General features: G+C 38.5%; 1 protein-coding gene across 1 annotated transcript in view; it reads right to left on the bottom strand.

The window, feature by feature from the left end:
• Window positions 1–4024, bottom strand: part of fid (fire dancer) — a 638212-nt gene extending 634188 nt beyond the window's left edge. Inside the window, exon 1 of the mRNA XM_070096032.1 lies at window positions 3852–4024. The gene's annotated coding sequence lies outside the window, so the exon portion shown is untranslated. The remainder of the gene's footprint in view (window positions 1–3851) is intronic.
• Between the last annotated feature and the right edge of the window lie 17349 nt (window positions 4025–21373).

Raw genomic sequence — 21373 nt, 5'->3', positions numbered from 1 at the left:
GTGGTAGTCAGTAGTGTGAGTGTTGTGGTAGTCAACAGTGTGGGTGTTGTTGTAGTCAGCAGTGTGAGTGTTGTGGTAGTCAACAGTATGAGTGCTGTGGTAGTCAACAGTGTGGGTGTTGTGGTAGGCAGTAGTGTGAGTGTTGTGGTAGGCAGTAGTGTGAGTGTTGTGGTAGTCAGTAGTGTGAGTGTTGTGGTAGTCAGCTCTGTGAGTGTTGTGGTAGTCAGCAGTGTGAGTGGTGTGGTAGTCAGTAGTGTGAGTGGTGTGGTAGTCAGTGGTGTGGGTGTTGTGGTAGTCAGTAGTGTGAGTGGTGTGGTAGTCAGTAGTGTGGGTGTTGTGGTAGTCAGTAGTGTGAGTGTTGTGGTAGTCAGTAGTGTGTTTGTTGTGGTAGTCAATAGTGTGAGTGTTGTGGTAGTCAGTAGTGTGAGTGTTATGGTAGTCAACAGTGTGAGTGTTGTGGTAGTCAGTAGTGTGAGTGTTGTGGTAGTCAGTAGTGTGAGTGTTGTGGTAGTCAACAGTGTGAGTGTTGTGGTAGTCAGTAGTGTAAGTGTGGTGGTAGTCAGTAGTGTGAGTGTTGTGGTAGTCAACAGTGTGAGTGTTGTGGTAGCCAGTAGTGTGAGTGTTGTGGTAGTCAGTAGTGTCAGTGTTGTGGTAGTCAGTAGTGTGAGTGTTGTGGTAGTCAACAGTGTGAGTGTTGTGGTAGTCAGTAGTGTGAGTGTTGTGGTAGTCAGTAGTTTGGGTGTTTTGGTAGTCAGTAGTGTGAGTGTTGTGGTAGTCAACAGTGTGAGTGTTGTGGTAGTCAGTAGTGTGAGTATTGTGGTAGTCAGTAGTGTGAGTGTTGTGGTAGTCAGTAGTGTGAGTGTTGTGGTAGTCAGTAGTGTGTTTGTTGTGGTAGTCAATAGTGTGAGTGTTGTGGTAGTCAGTAGTGTGAGTGTTGTGGTAGTCAACAGTGTGAGTGTTGTGGTAGTCAGTAGTGTGAGTGTTGTGGTAGTCAGTAGTGTGAGTGTTGTGGTAGTCAACAGTGTGAGTGTTGTGGTAGTCAGTAGTGTGAGTGTTGTGGTAGTCAGTAGTGTGAGTGTTGTGGCAGTCAGTAGTGTGGGTGTTGTGGTAGTCAGTAGTGTGGGTGTTGTGGTAGTCAGCAGTGTGAGTGTTGTGGTAGTCATTAGTGTGAGTGTTGTGGTAGTCAGTAGTGTGAGTGTTGTGGTAGTCAGTATTATGAGAAGTGGGTGGGCAATAGGGTGCTTAAACAGTTCCGTGGGTGAGCAATAACGTGGGTGGAGTGTAGCGTGGGTAAGGAGTAGCGTGGGCGGGCTCTAGCGTGGGTGGGCAGTAGCGTGGGTAGGCATTAGCGTGGGTGGGCAGTAGCAAAGGCGATCAGTGGCGTGGGTGGGAAATAACGTGGGTGGATAGTCGAGTGGGTGGACGTTAGCGTGGGTGAGCAATAGCGTGAGTGGGCAGTAACGTAGGTGATCAGTAACGTGTGTGATCAGTAGCATGGGTGGGCAGTAACGTGGATGTTCAGTAACTTGGGTGATCAGTAGCGTAGGTGGGGAGTAACGTGGGTGATCAGTAGCGTAGGTGGGCAGTAACGTGGGTGATCAGTAGCATGGGGGGGCAGTAACGTGGGTGATCAGTAATGTGGGTGATCAGTAGCGTGGGTGATCAGTAGCATGGGTGATCAGTAGCGTGGGTGATCAGTAGCGTGGGTGATCAGTAGCGTGGGTGATCAGTAGCGTGAGTGATCAGTAACGTGGGTGATCAGTAGCGTGGGTAGGAAGTAACGTGGGTGATCAGTAGCATGGGTGATCAGAAGCGTGGGTGATCAGAAGCGTGGGTGATCAGTAACGTGGTTAATCAGTAGCATGGGTGATCATTAGCGTGAGTGATCAGTAGTGGGGTGGGCAGTAACGTGGGTGATTACTAACGTGGGTGATTACTAACGTAGGTGATCATTTGTGTGGGTGATCAGCAGCGTGGGTGTTCATTTACGTGGGTAATTCTACCAATATTAATAGAATATCATTAACGTGTATCTCTAGGCAAAGGAAAATAATATAATATTCACTGGTGACGAATTGTAACTGTTTACGTAAGGAAGCAATGGACTTACAAGGAGCACAGGACACATAACACAGGACACACAACACAGGACACATAACACAGGACACATAACACAGGACACATATCTTAGTTCTACTGTCTCACTGACTGGGTAAAATAATGTCACGTGGCTTGTCACTTAGAAAACACACTACAGCAAATACCATGAAGTGGATAATGAGAACTTTCAAAACAAGAAAAATAACACCAATGTTGACACTTTTCAAATCACTTGTGCTCTCTCGTTCAGAATACTGCTCGGTGTTGATGGCTTCATTCAAGGCAGGAGAGATACCAAAGCTGAAAATGGTACGTAAATGGTTTATTGCTCCCCTGAACCAATAAATCCTTAAAACTGCTGGTAACGCCTCAGGGTTCTTGGACTGTACTCAGTGGAGCGAGGAAGAGATACCTGATAATATACACATGTAAGGTCAGCGCTAGATCCTCAATGTACACCCTACCATAACGTACTGTAGCCAGAGATTTTAGAGGAAGTTTGAAACAGACTCTGAAAAGCAAAGGTGCCGCGGGCGCAATAAGAGAGCAGTATGTCAATATCCCTGGTCCAAGATTATCCAACCTGCTTATAGCAGATATCGGACAGAATAAACAGGCACAGTACCGTGAGTGGAACAATACACAAATAACCCGCACGTAGGAGAGAGATGCCTATGACGACGTTTCGGTCCGACTTGTACTACTCACACACACATACTGTATGACTTATTAATGATCCACGTAGGGCCGAAACGTCGTCAAAGGTTTCTTTCTCCTATGTGCCGGTTATTTGTATGGATATCAAAAATATTGTCGGATTAAGTGTAGAAGATTTTCAGTGAAACTGGATCAGCTTGCACCGCCACATGCTGGATCACTCAGGCCTGTGATGGATACTTGGCCCAGAAGGCCGCCAACATCAACAGCCTAATTGAATTGGCAAACGATAGAAAGGCCGTGTTGTGAGAGCAGCAAACCTCTCGAAAACTATCACAGGGCTGTTGTGTGGCTGATGTGGGTAAGTAGTAGTAGTAGTAGTAGTAGTAGTAGTAGTAGTAGTAGTAGTAGTAGTAGTGTGGGTATTGTGGCTTGATAGGAGTGTGAGTAGTGTGGATGGGCGGTAATTTGGGTAGTGTGACTGGACAGTAGTATGGGTATTGTGGGTGGAGAGTAGTATGGGTGTTATGGGTGGGCAGTAATGTGGGTGTCATAGATGGGCAATAGTGTGGGTGCTGTAGGTGGGCAGTAACGTGATTATTGTAGGTGGGCAGTAACGTGATTATTGTAGGTGGGCAGTAACGTGATTATTGTAGATGGGCAACAGTGTAGGTGTTGTGGGTGGGCAGTAGTTTCGGTGTTGCTGGCTGACACGATTAGTGTGGGTGTGTTTTTTAGAGTAAGCGTGTGTGTGTGTGCGTTGTGGGAGGGGGACGTGTGGGTATATTATGTGGACGTGTTGTGGGAGGGCGTGTTGTGGGCGGGCGTGTGGGCGTTGTGGGCGGGCGTGCTGACACACTCAGCATCCCCCGTGTGTGATGACGTCACTAGGCATCCGTGAGAGGCGGCACCACCGCCCACACCTAGTGCCATGGCACACCCGTGTCCCTGTGTGGCAGCCAGCGCCCCGTCTGGGTGTCACTCCTGGCACCTCAACACCCAGAGTCTACACTACCTCCTGAGGCATCGCCACACCAGAGGCACAATGCATTTTCATTCATGATTTGCCATCACCCAGTTGATGTTTTCCTTACCTTCCGTCCATGCTGGTGCCATCACCCGTGGATGTGTGTCCTGGCGGCACTGTCAACACTCACTTAGCCTCACAAACACTGGCTGCTACTTAACTAATCACGTTATTACCATCTAAATAGCCCATTGCACTGACCGCTGGTGCCTAGAACGCGCCTCACCCGACTCCCTCACCTCCCAGACTGCACCTGAATCCTAACTGCCGTATTGATTTTCGTGTGAGATGACGTCAGTGACGCCATAGATAGCTGGCCGGCGCGTACAAACCTTCGCTCAGAATGAGAAGAAAACGGTGCAAGCTTCACCACGTTCCTCTCAACACATCTGATCACCTCACTCATCACATTCACCTCATTTATGGCATAATAAACAACACAAAAGTAATATTTCTCAACATGAGAATATGACACTTAGCCTTATTATTTGTTTATTGTTTTCCAGAGAACACAGTAGGCCTTCACAATCTATAATAAAACCAAGTAAAATGTCCTCCCCCCCCCTCGCAGTCAGGCAGTGTTGGGATCCGTATCAATGAAACAGTTTGTAACAGCCGTCAAAAAACCAGATTGACCTAAGGCGTAGTCATAGAAAATGGGTTAAACTTAACGCAACGAAAAAGCGGTTTATACATATTTTATGCGATAACATTTGTACTTAAACCTCTTTGTTCTTTGCACAATTTAAATTAGGAAGGTTTAATTTTTAATTGTTCTATAGACATCAGTTAAAACGTTTTAACAGTAGAGAAAAGTTCCCTGATGCTGGTGTAAGCTGCCAGCCTGATAGCGTTACAAACTTCCCTGATGCTGGTGTAAGTTGTCATCCTGATAGCGTTACAAACTTCCCTGATGCTGGTGTAAGTTGTCAGCCTGATAGCGTTACAAACTTCCCTGATGCTGGTGTAAGCTGCCAGCCTGATAGCGTTACAAACTTCCCTGATGCTGGTGTAAGCTGTCAGCCTGATAGCGTTACAAACTTCCCTGATGCTGGTGTAAGTTGTCATCCTGATAGCGTTACAAACTTCCCTGATGCTGGTGTAAGCTGTCAGCCTGATAGCGTTACAAACTTCCCTGATGCTGGTGTAAGTTGTCAGCCTGATAGCGTTACAAACTCGCTCAGTGGAGGCGCAAGATCCACCATCTACCATCATATATCACTATCTACCACCATATGACATTATCTACTACCATATAACATTATCTAAGACCATATAACATTATCTACCATCATATATCACTCTTTACCACCATGTAACATTACTTACCACCATATATCAATATCTAGCACCATGTAACATTACTTACCACCATATATCAATATCTAGCACCATGTAACATTACTTACCACCATATATCAATATCTAGCACCATGTAACATTACTTACCACCATATATCAATATCTACCACCATGTAACATTACTTACCACCATATATCAGTATCTGCCACCATATCACAGTATCTAACACCATATAACAGTATCAACACAATATAACAGTATCAACACCATACAACAGTATCTAACGCCATATGACAGTATCTAACACCATATAACAGTATCTAACACCATACAGCATTATCTAACGCCATATAACTGTATCTAACACCATATGACAGTATCAACACCATATAACAATATCTAACACCATATAACAGTATCTGACACCATATAACAGTATCAGCACCATATAACAGTATCAACACCATACAACAGTATCTAACACCATATAACAGTATCTAACACCATATAACATTATCTAACACCATAAAACAGTATCTAACGCCAAATAACAGTATCTAACACCGTATAACAGTATCTAACACCATATAACATTATCTAACACCATAAAACAGTATCTAACGCCATATAACAGTATCTAACACCATATAACAGTATCTAACACCATATAACATTATCTAACACCATAAAACAGTATCTAACACCATATAACAGTATCTGACACCATATAACAGTATCAGCACCATATAACAGTATCAACACCATACAACAGTATCTAACACCATATAACAGTATCTAACACCATATAACATTATCTAACACCATAAAACAGTATCTAACGCCATATAACAGTATCTAACACCATATAACATTATCTAACACCATAAAACAGTATCTAACGCCATATAACAGTATCTGACACCATATAACAGTATCTAACACCATATAACAGTATCTAACACCATATAACATTATCGAACACCATAAAACAGTATCTAACGCCATATAACAGTATCTAACACCATATAACATTATCTAACACCATAAAACAGTATCTAACGCCATATAATAGTATCAACACAATATAAGCGTATCAACACCATATAAAAGTTTTTCTTAGTAAATCTATACATGAGAGTTCTTTCTTAAAGATGCTAAGTCCATTAATCAAATGATGAGGGAAATTTGTGGAGTGCAGATTATTTTCCAGAAGCACAAACATCGAGGTGTCAATATTAATGACTAGTCAAGCCACAATATTTCTACCTTTCTTTCAAAGCGCAGTCATTGTAGTTACTAAGCTCTAAAACTGATGTCTATCTAGTTAATTCTGTTGTAATCCCTTTGTAGGTATTACATAACTCACACTCCAACAGCGGGACAAACCCCATGGACCACTCGGTGCTCACCCATTCCTTCCTGTTTAAAAACTGGTATATGCTTGTTGAATGTTTAAACCCTTTCATTGCAATATGTCTTTAGCACTCTCCTTTCAACACCCCTTTCTTAAACTTACTCAAGTACCTTTAATGCATCTTGTCTTACTCTATTTTTTACACTTTCCCGAATAATCCTTTCCTATGATAAATAGACAATGCAATGAAGTTTCTGTTGGCCAAGGTTTCGCTCACGACTGTTGTATCAGTAAAGATTTCGCCGCATTTACCAATTTTCGGTGTTGTTCCTTTATTTATCATTAAATCTACCTCTCTTTGACTTATATCTCACACCAGCATGTATTTGTTTAATTTCTCTATTCCTTATTATCTAAATATTCACACTATTAAGGTCTTTCAACATTTCCACAGCCACTAACCTCGACGCACTGTATAAACACTATGATCCTTCACTTCCAAAGAAAAGAATCGTCACAAAAAAAAATCTTGTTTTTTCACCCCCCGACAAACTTCTCTCATTCCAAAGACGAGCTGAACACGTGTAACTATTTCTCCGATCTGTTATTGAGATCGACTTCGCCCAGCTCAGCCAGTTGATCTACCAAGTGTGTGAAAAAAATCTTATCCTCTACAGTGATTCCTTTTTGAACTTTCGCTTTCCTTATATTTATCACCATGTCTATCTTTCCTGCCTCACCTTTAGCGTCCTTCTAATACGAAACCCAAACTCCTATACCATCTTCTGTACCTTTTATTCAGGTGCCAGTAGCTCGGTGTCAACTAACATTACACACATAAATAACCCGCACATAGGACAATGAAATTTGTGACTACGTTTCAGTCCGACTTGGACCATTAACTGGTCATACAGAAACGCAAAGGGAAGGGAACCAATATATATAGAGAAGAGGGGGGACCGCCTCCTCTTATTTTTATACTGGTTCCCTTCGCGATTCTCTGTGACTAGTTAACGGTCCAAGCGGATCGAAACGTAGTCACACGTTTCTTCCTCCTATTTGCGTGTTGTTTGGGTAATGTTTAAGTCACGGTATTGTGTCTTTTCATTCTTTTAAAAAGTTACAGAATTCCACTTTATATCACATTCGTTATCTTTCAGAATCACACCTCACTCACCTCAGCATGACCTTCCCTTACATCCACATGTAATACTTCCAGTCTTCGTCTTGATGCCAGCAACACCTGCTGCTTCTGTTTCTAACATAACTGCTTCACTGCCTTCCTTCACACCCACTGGAGGTTCTTCACTTATTCTAGCATCTCGTTCGTCCTTGTTTCAGCCTCTTCCTTCTTTTATATGCAATGCCTTCCTTGTATTATTTATATGCCGAAACACAAATACACCATCTTCTTTTAATATAATTTTCACCTCATCATTACACCCAGAAACAAGCGGTTATATACCGAGAAAGATCGCAGTCAGCGGGATTCGAACCCAAGTCAGGGAAAGCTGGCAAGGTTCCTCTGACGCTTTAGACCACCAGGCTACAGATGCCTCAAAAGCTGGGCAGCTTTGTTTCTTCCCATCCCGGGCACACCAGTGAGCCTCAAGCATGGTTTCCAGCTATTTCATTACACTCCTGTATGTTCTGACCTACCTCAGAGGTCTCAAGCGTCACTTGGGGAACCATGCTAGAAGCTCCCACACCTTCATATGCCCTCGGATAGCGGCCCAACAGCTAGCTCTGCTGGCTCCACCATTCTTGTAGGGTTGGGTGGGCCTGTGGTTTAAAGCGTCATGTGGTTTTCGCTTACCATGAGGCAGGTCAGTACAACATGGGTTCGAATCCTTGGCTAGCGCAGTGTTGTTGTTGATCAATACCACTCGTCCGTAGTTACAATAATTTATATATATATATATATATATATATATATATATATATATATATATATATATATATATATATATATATATATATATATATATATATACATATGTCGTGCCGAATAGGCAGAACTTGCGATCTTGGCTTAAATAGCAACGCTCATCTTGCCATATAGGACAAGTGAAAAACTGTGTATGCAATAATTTCGCCAAAATCATTCTGAAAATAACGAAAAAATATATTTCACTGTGTTTGTTTAGTATTAAATTATTGTAAACGTACCTAAAATATATTTAGTTGGGTTAGGCTAAAATAAATTGTTCTTGTTATAATAAGGTTAGGTAAGTTTTCTAAAATTCTTTTGGAGCAAAATTAAAAATTTTTACATTACCATCAATGAAAAAAATATATCTTTAAACGTATAAGAGAAAATTTTAGAAAGGACTTAATTTTAAATGAGTTCTTGCTAATTGACCAGTTTTACATATTCGGCACGATATATATATATATATATATATATATATATATATATATATATATATATATATATATATATGTATGTGAATATATGTATATGTATGTGTATATATATATATATATATATATATATATATATATATATATATATATATATATATATATATATATGCAAAACTACCACTGTGAAAGAATAGAGAAATTCCAAGCACTTTCGTGACTACTCACATTATCAAGGAACAATGAAAGTAAAGCATCAAAGGAAGGTATATAAAGGGTCTAGCCCACACCTCACTATCAGATCCCACAATAAAGAAACAGCTGATGCGCGACTCATAAGAAAGGGAACACTGCAGCAGGCCCGCTGGCCCAACTAGACAGGTCCTTCACACATTCCACCAACAAACTATTCTAACCAAGAAATAAGAATTTTAAAAATTATTATTTGTCCAATGTATTATCAAATTCTTCCCAAATTCTATTAATTATAAATGGATCTAATTTATATAAACCAAAGGAAATATTCACATTATTGTCAAAACTGCTTTTTATGAAACAAGATTCAATTATATTCCTGTCGACCATGGACTTGCTTGATACTACTTTCTCAACTTTTTGAAAATCAATTGGATGGTTAAAGTCTCTCACATGAATAAATAGAGCATTGGAATCTTGTCCAGTTCTAATGCTATATTTATGCTATATTTAGTTCGAGATTTCTACCAGTTTGACCGTAATAAACTTTATCGCAAATTTTACAAGGAATCTTATAGACACATCCATCAGCATTTTGGGGGGAATTCTTTATCAAAAGTTTTTTTTACTGTATCAAGATTTTTGAATACAACTTTGATATTAAAAGTCTTAAGAAGAGAAGGCATATCAACCAAGTTTTCATGGTAAGGGAGAACCAACATATTTTTAGTTGAATAAGGCTGGTTGTCCCTTTTTGGATTGTAAAAAGTATTTCTAGCAACTTTAAAAGATTTATCAATTACATTTCTTGGGTATTTCAAATCATTACCTATTTCATAAATTTTGGATATTTCCTCATCTATGAACTCTGGACTACAAATTCGTAAAGCTCTCAAAAACATTGATGAGAAAACAGACAGTTTAACTCTATCTTGATGCGAAGAATAATAGTGGACATAGGAACAGTTATTTGTAGGTTTTCTGTAAATTTTAAATTTGAATTCATTATTACCCTTAATAATTAAAACATCTAGAAAAGGCAATGAGTTATTTTCTTCAAACTCAACAGTAAAGTTTATAGAATGGGCTAAGCTATTTAATTTACCAAGGAAATGGTGTACATCTACATTTTTGGGCATAAGACACAAAATATCATCAACGTACCTGAACCATTTAGCTCTATTAGGGAGGATTGTGTTAAGCAGCCTTGTTTCAAAAAATTCCATGTATAGGTTACTAAGAACAGGTGAAAGAGGATTTCACATTGCCATACCAAACTTCTGAACTTCTGGTCACAGACCGGGCCGCGGGGGCGTTGACCCCCGGAACTCTCTCCAGGTAAAACTCCAGGTAAATACAAATTTTGCATCAATAATGCAAAGTTTAGTAAGTTTAATGATAGTAGGAACTGTCAATGGTAAATCATAGTTACCGAGTTCTTCAGATAAGAAACTTAATAAATCATCAACAGGAACTTTCGTAAACAAGGAAGTAACATCAAAACTAACCATGTTAAAATCATTTAAGTCAGTCAAGGAGCTTAATTTATCAACTAAATCTATGTTGTTTTTAACATTAAAGTTAGAAATTTTGCCAACAATAGGGCTCAAAATATCAACAAGCCATTTGGATAATTTATATGAAACTGATCCTATGGAGCTAATAATTGGTCTGACCGGATTCCCTGGTTTGTGTGTTTTTATTAGTCCATACATGTAAGGTAAAGATAGTTTAGTGGAAGTAAATTGTTTGACTAATTCATATTTGTCTTTCAGTAGAAGTTTTATTGTTTTATTGAAATTGCTGTTAACGGTTTCTAGGGGATTTTTCCTAAGTTTAGAATAGGTTTCAGTATCATCTAAGAGATTATTCATTTTTTCTTGGTAATCATTTTCTTTCATAATTACTATTGCATTTATTTTGTCTGCTTTAGTAAGGCGCAATTTTTTATTGTTATTAAGTGTATCATAAGACTTAAAGAATCTTTGAGGGCAATTGGGAATGTTTGATTTTAACATAGAGCTATTATTAATTTCATCAGGGGATACATCAGAAAAATTTTCAAAGTTACAAAAGGCTTTTGCAATTTCAACATTATTAAGTTTTTTTTGAAGTTGCAAAACTTAGGCCAAAACCTAGAGCAGCAGTTGTATTTTTGTCTAAAATTTCATCTGATAAGTTAATTACAAAATTGTTATTAGCATGAATGAATTCAAATTTAAAATTTACAGAAAACCTACAAATAACTGTTCCTATGTCCACTATTATTCTTCGCATCAAGATAGAGTTAAACTGTCTGTTTTCTCATCAATGCTTTTGAGAGCTTTACGAATTTGTTGTCCAGAGTTCATAGATGAGGAAATATCCAAAATTTATGAAATAGGTAATGATTTAAAATACCCAAGAAATGTAATTGATAAATCTTTTAAAGTTGTTAGAAATACTTTTTACAATCCAAAAAGGGACAACCAGCCTTATTCAACTAAAAATATGTTGGTTCTCCCTTACCATGAAAACTTGGTTGATATGCCTTCTCTTCTTAAGACTTTTAATATCAAAGTTGTATTTAAAAATCTTGATACAGTAAAAAAAACTTTTGATAAAGAATTCCCCCCAAAATGCTGACAGATGTGTCTATAAGATTCCTTGTAAAATTTGCGATAAAGTTTATTACTGTCAAACTGGTAAAAATCTCGAACTAAGATTAAAACAACATAAATATAGCATTAGAACTGGACAAGATTCCAATGCTCTATTTATTCATGTAAGAGAATTTAACCATTCAATTGATTTTCAAAAAGTTGAGAAAGTAGTATCAAGCAAGTCCATGGTCGACAGGAATGTAATTGAATCTTGTTTCATAAAAAGCAGTTTTGACAATAATATGAATATTTCCTTTGGTTTATATAAATTAGATCCATTTATAATTAATAGAATTTGGGAAGAATTTGATAATACATTGGACAAATAATAATTTTTAAAATTCTTATTTCTTGGGTAGAATAGTTTGTTGGTGGGATGTGTGAAGGACCTGTCTAGTTGGGCCAGCGGGCCTGCTGCTGTGGTCCCTTTCTTATGAGTCGCCCGTCAGGTGTTGCTTTGTTGTGGGATCTGATAGTGAGGTGTGGGCTAGACCCTTTATATACCTTCCTTTGATGCTTTACTTTCATTGTTCCTTGATAATGTGAGTAGTCACGAAAGTGCTTGGAATTTCTCTATTCTTTCACAGTGGTTGTTTTGCATATATATATATATATATATATATATATATATATATATATATATATATATATATATATATATATATATATATACATATATATATATATATATATATATATATATATATATATATATGTCGTGCCGAATATGTAAAACTGGTCAATTAGCAAGAACTCATTTAAAATTAAGTCCTTTCTAAAATTTTCTCTTATACGATTAAAGATATATTTTTTTCATTAATGTTGATGTAACAATTTTTAATTTTGCACCAAAAGGAACTTAGAAAACTTACCTAACCTTATTATAACAAGCGCAATTTATTTTAGCCTAACCCAACTAAATATATTTTAGATTTGTTTACAATAATTTAATAGTAAACAAACACAGTGAAATATATTTTTTTCGTTAGGTTCAGAATGATTTTGGCGAAATTATTGCATACACAAATTTTCACTTGTCCTATATGGCAAGATGAGCGTTGCTATTTAAGCCAAGATCGCAAGTTCTGCCTATTCGGCACGACATATATATATATATATATATATATATATATATATATATATATATATATATATATATATATATATATATATATATATATATATATATATATATATATAATTAGGTCTGATCCAAGGAAGGAAGGAAGGAAAGGGTAACTCATATTATTTGGATCAAGAGCCGTCCAGTAGCATCAAGGTAACTGTTGTTGTGAAGGGTAACAGGAAATATAAGTAAGTCAGGTTGTGAACATCTCGGCCTCACAGGTCATCTTCACTCAACTCACTTTCAGACTTAAATCTTTTTAATGGTTTAATTAGCGTGTTTTTAAACGTGGGTTGAGTCCGCTTGAGTTCACTTGACCTAAGTTTGTTTAGTTTAAGTTGGTTTAGCTTAAGTTCACTTGACTGAAATTCACTTAGGTTATGTTCACTTGATAATTATAATAAGTTGGTTTATCTTCACTTGGATGCAGTTCACTTGGGATTGAGTTTATTTAGGTTGAGTTAACTGGGTTATTATAGGTTACATAAGCCTAAAATAAACATATTTTTAACCACAAATAACCAAATTAAAAAATTCCCTTAATACGACTGGCAACGAGATGGCCAAAGGAAAAAAATCAGTCAACGTATAAAAATGAACGTTTATCAACGTTGGTATAAAACAACGCTGCCTCTGTCAACTTCGTTAACAACAAAACCTCCCCAGTAAACATTTCCAATCAATATCTCAGTAAATTTTGAGTGATTTTTCTTACATTTTAAAACCAATTCATCTTTCATGCAAATACCATTCTTTCCACTCGTTCAATTAAGTTCAGAAGTTTTAATTAAATTTCGTATGTGACTAATTAGATCTCTACTGCATAGGAATTTGAAATACTGAAGTTCTCAAATTAAGAAACTAATATTTCAAACTCTAATGTGGTCATGAGAACCGTAAATTTATCCCAATGTTTGGACGATTATTATTATGAATGTAATTATCATTGAGAAGGCGTAACTAGCAAACTAGAAACACACTAGGAAGGTAACTCCTGTTATAATAATAATAATAATAATAATAATAATAATAATAATAATAATAATAATAATAATAATAATAATAATAATAATAATAATAATAATAATAATAATAATAATAATAATAATAATAATAATAATAATAATAATAATAATAATAATATAACTTATAAAAACCATAGCTGACATCAGTGACAAACAATAAAGAAAGCCCTTGGTTATGCAGAGCATTTCGGGCAATTTAGGTTAATTTTGTCCCCAGGATGCGACCCACACCAGTCGACTAACACCCAGGTACCTACTTACTGCTAGGTGAACAGAAACAGCAGGTGTCTTAAGGAAACACGCTTTAATGTTTTTCACCCGTACCGGGGATCGAACCACGGCCCTCAGTGTGCTACCAACCGAGCTACGGGACACCTAGGAAAACATGTGCTAGTTTCAGACTAGTGTAGATGGAGGTGTTCACCAGCTTCCTTGTACTGTGTGCGAGGTTCTGTATGCAAGACAATCAGGAACATCACTTGAAGTCAGAGTAACACAAAACAATGCTTAGTCAGGACGGTATAAGATTATACTGTGATCTTTAACCACATTAAAACTTATATATAAACACAAGATGTACTCTCTCATTCTCACCAAGAAAAAAGAAGAGCATGGCAACAGAAGTAAACAGTTAGCCACTACAAACAACAAGATCACTGTAGCAACAGAAGTAAACAGTGAACCACTACAAACAAGAAGATCACTGTAGCAACAGAAGTAAACAGTGAACCACTACAAACAACAAGATCACTGTAGCAACAGAAGTAAACAGTGAACCACTACAAACAAGATCACTGTAGCAACAGAAGTAAACAGTGAACCACTACAAACAAGAAGATCACTGTAGCAACAGAAGTAAACAGTGAACCACTACAAACAAGATCACTGTAGCAACAGAAGTAAACAGTGAACCACTACAAACAAGATCACTGTAGCAACAGAAGTAAACAGTGAACCACTACAAACAAGAAGATCACTGTAGCAACAGAAGTAAACAGTGAACCACTACAAACAAGAAGATCACTGTAGCAACAGAAGTAAACAGTGAACCACTACAAACAAGATCACTGTAGCAACAGAAGTAAACAGTGAACCACTACAAACAAGAAGATCACTGTAGCAACAGAAGTAAACAGTGAACCACTACAAACAAGAAGATCACTGTAGCAACAGAAGTAAACAGTGAACCACTACAAACAAGATCACTGTAGCAACAGAAGTAAACAGTGAACCACTACAAACAAGATCACTGTAGCAACAAAAGTAAACAGTGAACCACTACAAACAAGAAGATCACTGCAGCAACAGAAGTAAACAGTGAACCACCAGAGACGTCCCGCTGAGGTGCAGGTTATATAATCAGACAAAACTGTTCCTCTTTTTTTCTCCTCTTGGTTCAATCTTCTTCAGGTAAGAGGAGTGTCAGTTAACACCTGTGGGGGTTAATGTTGAACAAGTGTAAAAACAAGTGTTAGCAGCCTGAGAATTAGTAATAATGATGGAATTACCGAAAAATTGTTAGACAAATGAACACATACGCTAATTCTTTTCTTATTAATATAAATAAGATACCAGATTTATTAAACAAATTTCCTAAATTTACTTGTAACAGATAAGTGAACTGCAGATATAAATCCAAATGTACTCCTGTTAACCCTTTTGAGGTCTAGTTCCTAGACTTTTTGTGTATCCATATGCTACTGGGCTACAGTGTGTACTCTGTAGGATGACTACGGTGCACAGTGAACCAGCCACTTCGGCGGAAAAATCTAATCTAAAGCGATGCAGTTTATTTTACTGTGGAAATGTTTCGCTTTCCAGGAGCTTTGTCAAGTCATTACGTCTTGACAAAGCTTTTGGAGAGCGAAACGTTGTCACAATAAAATATCACATTAGTTACATCTGTGTCCATTTACTTAACAGTGTGAGAATTATGCAAAGTAGTGGAGGGAAATATTAGGTTTCTGTGGGAGTGAATTGTAGGAATTTTAAATTGTTGTGAGATGAGATGAACATGATGTTAGGTCGAGTTGTTACTGGTGTGTAATTAACATCTATTAGTATTATATGTATTAGGAAATTGCAACTCTTAATTAAGGATTATACCATGTTTAGGAATGGGAATTAAGTGTTTAATCCAGGGTAAGGGAAGGGAGCTCAAATTCCTTGGATGAAGAGCTCTTAAAGATCAAGGTACACCATCGAAGAGTTGTGAGTGTGGTAGAGAGTGAAGGATTGTGATGGAGTACATCCTTCCTGTCCTTGTCTCTCTCCATCACTACATCCTTCCTGTCCTTGTCTCTTCCTCCATCACTACATCCTTCCTGTCCTTGTCTCTCTCCTCCATCACTACATCCTTCCTGTCCTTGTCTCTCTCCTCCATCACTACATCCTCTCTATCATTGTCTCTCTCCATCACTACATCCTTCCTGTCCTTGTCTCCTCCTCCATCACTACATCCTTCCTGTCCTTGTCTCCTCCTCCATCACTACATCCTTCCTGTCCTTGTCTCCTCCTCCATCACTACATCCTTCCTGTCCTTGTCTCCTCCTCCATCACTACATCCTTCCTGTCCTTGTCTCCTCCTCCATCACTACATCCTTCCTGTCCTTGTCTCCTCCTCCATCACTACATCCTTCCTGTCCTTGTCTCCTCCTCCATCACTACATCCTTCCTGTCCTTGTCTCCTCCTCCATCACTACATCCTTCCTGTCCTTGTCTCCTCCTCCATCACTACATCCTTCCTGTCCTTGTCTCCTCCTCCATCACTACATCCTTCCTGTCCTTGTCTCCTCCTCCATCACTACATCCTTCCTGTCCTTGTCTCCTCCTCCATCACTACATCCTTCCTGTCCTTGTCTCCTCCTCCATCACTACATCCTTCCTGTCCTTGTCTCCTCCTCCATCACTACATCCTTCCTGTCCTTGTCTCCTCCTCCATCACTACATCCTCTCTATCATTGTCTCTCTCCATCACTACATCCTTCCTGTCCTTGTCTCCTCCTCCATCACTACATCCTTCCTGTCCTTGTCTCGTCCTCCATCACTACATCCTTCCTGTCTTTGTTTCTCTCCATCACTACATCCTTCCTGTCTTTGTCTCTCTCCATCACTACATCCTTCCTGTCTTTGTCTCTCTCCATCACTACATCCTTCCTGTCCTTGTCTCCTCCTCCATCACTACATCCTCTCTATCATTGTCTCTCTCCATCACTACATCCTTCCTGCCTTTGTCTCTCTCCATCACTACATCCTTTCTGTCCTTGTCTCTCTCATTCACTATATCCTTCCTGTCTTTGTCTCTCTCCATCACTACATCCTTCCTGTCTTTGTCTCTCTCCATCACTACATCCTTCCTATCCTTGTCTCTCTCCATCACTACATCCTTCCTGTCTTTGTCTCTCTCCATCACTACATCCTTCCTATCCTTGTCTCCTCCTCCATCACTACATCCTTCCTGTCCTTGTCTCTCTCCATCACTACATCCTTCCTGTCTTTGTCTCTCTCCATCACTACATCCTTCCTGTCCTTGTCTCCTCCTCCATCACTACATCCTTCCTGTCCTTGTCTCTCTCATTCACTATATCCTTCCTGTCCTTGTCTCTCTCCATCACTACATCCTTCCTGTCTTTGTCTCTCTCCATCACTACATCCTTCCCGTCTTTGTCTCTCTCCATCACTACATCCTTCCTGTCTTTGTCTCTCTCCATCACTACATCCTTCCTGTTTTTGTCTCTCTCCAACATTACATCCTTCCTGTCTTTGTCTCTCTCCATCACTACATCCTTTCTGTCCTTGTCTCCCTTCATCCTACATCCTCCCTGTCCTTGTCTCCCTCCATCTCTACGTCCTCCCTATCCTTATCACTCTCCATCACTACATCCTTCCTGTCTTTGTCTCTCTCCATCACTACATCCTACCTGTCTTTGTCTCTCTCCATCACTACATCCTTCCTGCCTTTGTCTCTCTCCATCACTACATCCTTCCTGTCTTTGTCTCCATCACTACATCCTTTCAGTCTTTGTCTTCCTCCATCACTACATCTTTTCTGTCTTTGTCTCTCTCCATCACTACATCCTTCCTGTCTTTGTCTCTCTCCATCGCTACATCCTCTCTGTCCTTGTCTCCCTTCATCCTACATCCTCCCTGTCCTTGTCTCCCTCCATCTCTACATCCTCCCTATCCTTGTCTCTCCCATCACTATATCCTTCCTGTCCTTGTCTCTCTCCATTACTACATCCCTCCTGTCCTTGTCTCCTCCATCACTACATCCTCCCTGTCCTTGTCTCTCTCATTCACTTCATCCTTCCTGTCCCTGTCTCCCTCCATCACTGCATCCTTCCTGTCCCTGTCTCTGTGGAAAATTGCATTTATCTGAATGTATCATTATGTGCATAACAGTAAATGAACAAAGATAATTATTATTTATCAGTTAGACAAGTAGGAATTTGGGACACCTAGGTCGCAAAAAATGTCCCCCTTCGATACCTACCACTGACATATCCACAAGTTGCTCTGGACCTATTAATTACAAATGAAATATACATACACCAGGAATTCTGGTAAATATATAAATTTGTGGACTGTACATTAAAATTAAAAAAAGGATTATATATATATATATACACATACACATAACAGAAGGAGAATATCTTAATATCACTCACCAATTTGACTGGAGATTAAGGTGTATCATACTCAGAAAACCTCACTAAATTTATGAAAACACTGGCCAGAATTATAACATAAATCTAAATAGCTTATCTGAGGTTCCTGGAGCTGTCTTGTCCAGTCGCCTGATATCTCAAGTTATGCAGAAATGCACATCCAACAATTTTGCCTCCTATTTGAGAGGTGTCAACCCAATTTTACCTCTAGAGCACGAAAATTCTTCACATTATTAACAAATGTCTGTGCCTCTCAATTCAAAACAAACAATGACCAGTCTCTTCTGCGCAGGTGCCGGGTTTCCCATTTTCGATAACATACTTCTTTTAAATACAGTATGGCCATCTATTTACATATAACTACTGTATTTCTGGAAAATATATACAGTATTTTCCACACTGCGGCCGGCCGGAGTTCAATGCTAAATGACTCAAATTACTTCTTCCTTTAGGAGACAATTCCAGCCGGTTCTGGCTTAAGTGGCTGTTCTCCTAGTAGGTCTTACTACGATTTCATTTTTTGGCATCACTTGGTCAGCGTTATCTTCCATATCACTCGTGTCACTTTCCCTCAGATTTTCATTTACGTTTGAGCACCTAATTCCAAGGGAATCAATTTATTAATTGTGCATAAACTTTCCTGGCCACGACACAACACTTTGACATTCCTGACAACACCTTGTGCATCTGGGTACAATGTCAATACTTTGCCCAGAGGCCACAATGTTCGATGTTGTTCAGTATCAATCAACACAATGTCACCTGGTTGAATGTTCTGTCGATTTACTGCCTCTGTCGCACCATAAAAGTGTTCACGTAGTGTAAGATATTCCTTACGCCACACATTAGACCAATGATCAATTACTTTATTTAACATTTTAAATTTATCACACAACACTGCCGCATCATTGTAATTTTCATCACTTTCTTCCGGATTATCTCTATAGACAGGGGCAGCTTCCAATTTCCTTCCACATATTAGGTGAGAAGATGTTAATACATCTGCATCAGGTGTATCACTCATGTACGAGAGAGGCCTATTATTTATACGATTTTCCGCCTCCACTAACACTGCACGGAATTCTTCCAAATTAATTCTCTTCCGGTGTAGTACTTTACGGAGACACCTCTTCACTGTGCCTATCAGTCTTTTGTACAGCCCCCTCTGCCAAGGGGCTCTAGGAGTAATAAATTTCCATGTACACCCTCGCTGGGTTAACAGAGATTGAACATCGTTACTATTATTTAATTCTATCAAGTGTTGAGCACCTGCTACAAAATTTGTGGCATTATCCGAAATCATCAATCTCGGACAGGATCTCCTAGCTGCAAATTTTCGAACTGTTCTGCAGACAAGTCCTGTGCCACTTCTAAATGAACTGCCCTAGTAGCAGTACAGGTGAATAAACAAACATACACTTTCAGTGGAACACCATCTGAAGTACCTGTTAAAATTATTGGACCACTATAGTCTACACCTGTTACATCAAATGGTTTCACTAATTGTACACGCTCCTTTGGCAATGGTGGAGGACCTGGGTACATATAGGATCTGGCATCCACACGGCGACATATTACACAAGATTTAATCACCCTTTTTACACTTTGCCGTCCTTGTGGAATCCAGAAAGTTTCCCTAATACAATTTAAGGTATCTTGTACCCCACCATGCATTACATTTTTATGGGCATTTAGAACAATCAAATTTGTTAGATGATGAGTTTTGGGCAGTAAGATAGGGTGTTTAGCATAATCACCCAATTCAGCATTTTGTAACCTACCTCTGCACCTAATTACACTGTTCTCTAAATACAGTCCCAATTTCTCTATTATGGAACCTTTCACAATTTTTCTTTCCATCATCAATTTAATCTCATTTCCATAGATTTCCTCCTGTGCCCTCTTTATCCAATATTCAAGAGGATGTGAAAACTTAAATGAAATATTCATCTTGTTTAGAAATTTAAACACCAACTTAGTTACATTGATTAGTTTGGGTAAAGAAGAATACCTATTTATATCACTGGCTAAGGAAGGACAAACTATTGGAGTGGTGGTCACAGTAATTTCAACAGGAGTAACATATGCCTTTTGTACAGGCCAATTAGCTTTATTTACCAACCAGCTCGGTCCTTTAAACCATGATACAGCATTTACAAATTTATCGTAAGGTAAACCTCGAGACAAGAAATCAGCTGGATTCTCCTCACCAGGTATATGATTAAATGTTAACATATGTTGACCCAAACTATTATACTTCTCTTGCATCTGATTAATTTCAGCGACTCTGTTTTGTACGTACACAATTTTACTGTTTCCATTACGAATCCATTATAAGGATACCTCATTATCAGACCAAATTACAGTGTCACTAATATTTATCTCCTGCAACTTATTTCTTATATAATTAGCTAATTTGACACCTACATAAATGGCTGTTAATTCCAACTGAGGCAAGGTATGTGATTTAATTGGAGACACTTTAGTCTTAGACATAACAAGAGAAATAACACTATTATATTGAAGGTAAGCAACTGCTCCATATGCCATTTTGAAGCATCACAAAAAATGTGGAGTACATTTTCCCCATTTGGATTGGCCACCTGGCGTGGGAACTCCAACATTGGAATTTTCTCATAATCACCAATTAATTCATCCCACCTGTTAATGAATTCCTCAGGTAGAATTTCATCCCAAGCACATTTAAGTTTCCATGCTTCCTGTGTTAATAATTTCTCTCTTATAGTAAGGGGTGACACTAAACCTAGTGGATCAAAATATTTGGAAACTTCAGCAAGCAAAACTCTCTTAGTTAATTTATTGGGCATACTGTAATTATTAGGTTTTAGCATTAACAAATCTCTCTCAGCATCCCAAATTAAACCCAATACATTACTACATTTTGGCACTTCA

Source organism: Cherax quadricarinatus, chromosome 52 (genome assembly GCF_038502225.1).
Source record: "Cherax quadricarinatus isolate ZL_2023a chromosome 52, ASM3850222v1, whole genome shotgun sequence".
In the NCBI taxonomy this organism is placed as follows: Eukaryota; Metazoa; Arthropoda; class Malacostraca; order Decapoda; family Parastacidae; genus Cherax; species Cherax quadricarinatus.
This window is presented reverse-complemented; position numbering and strand designations above follow the sequence as displayed.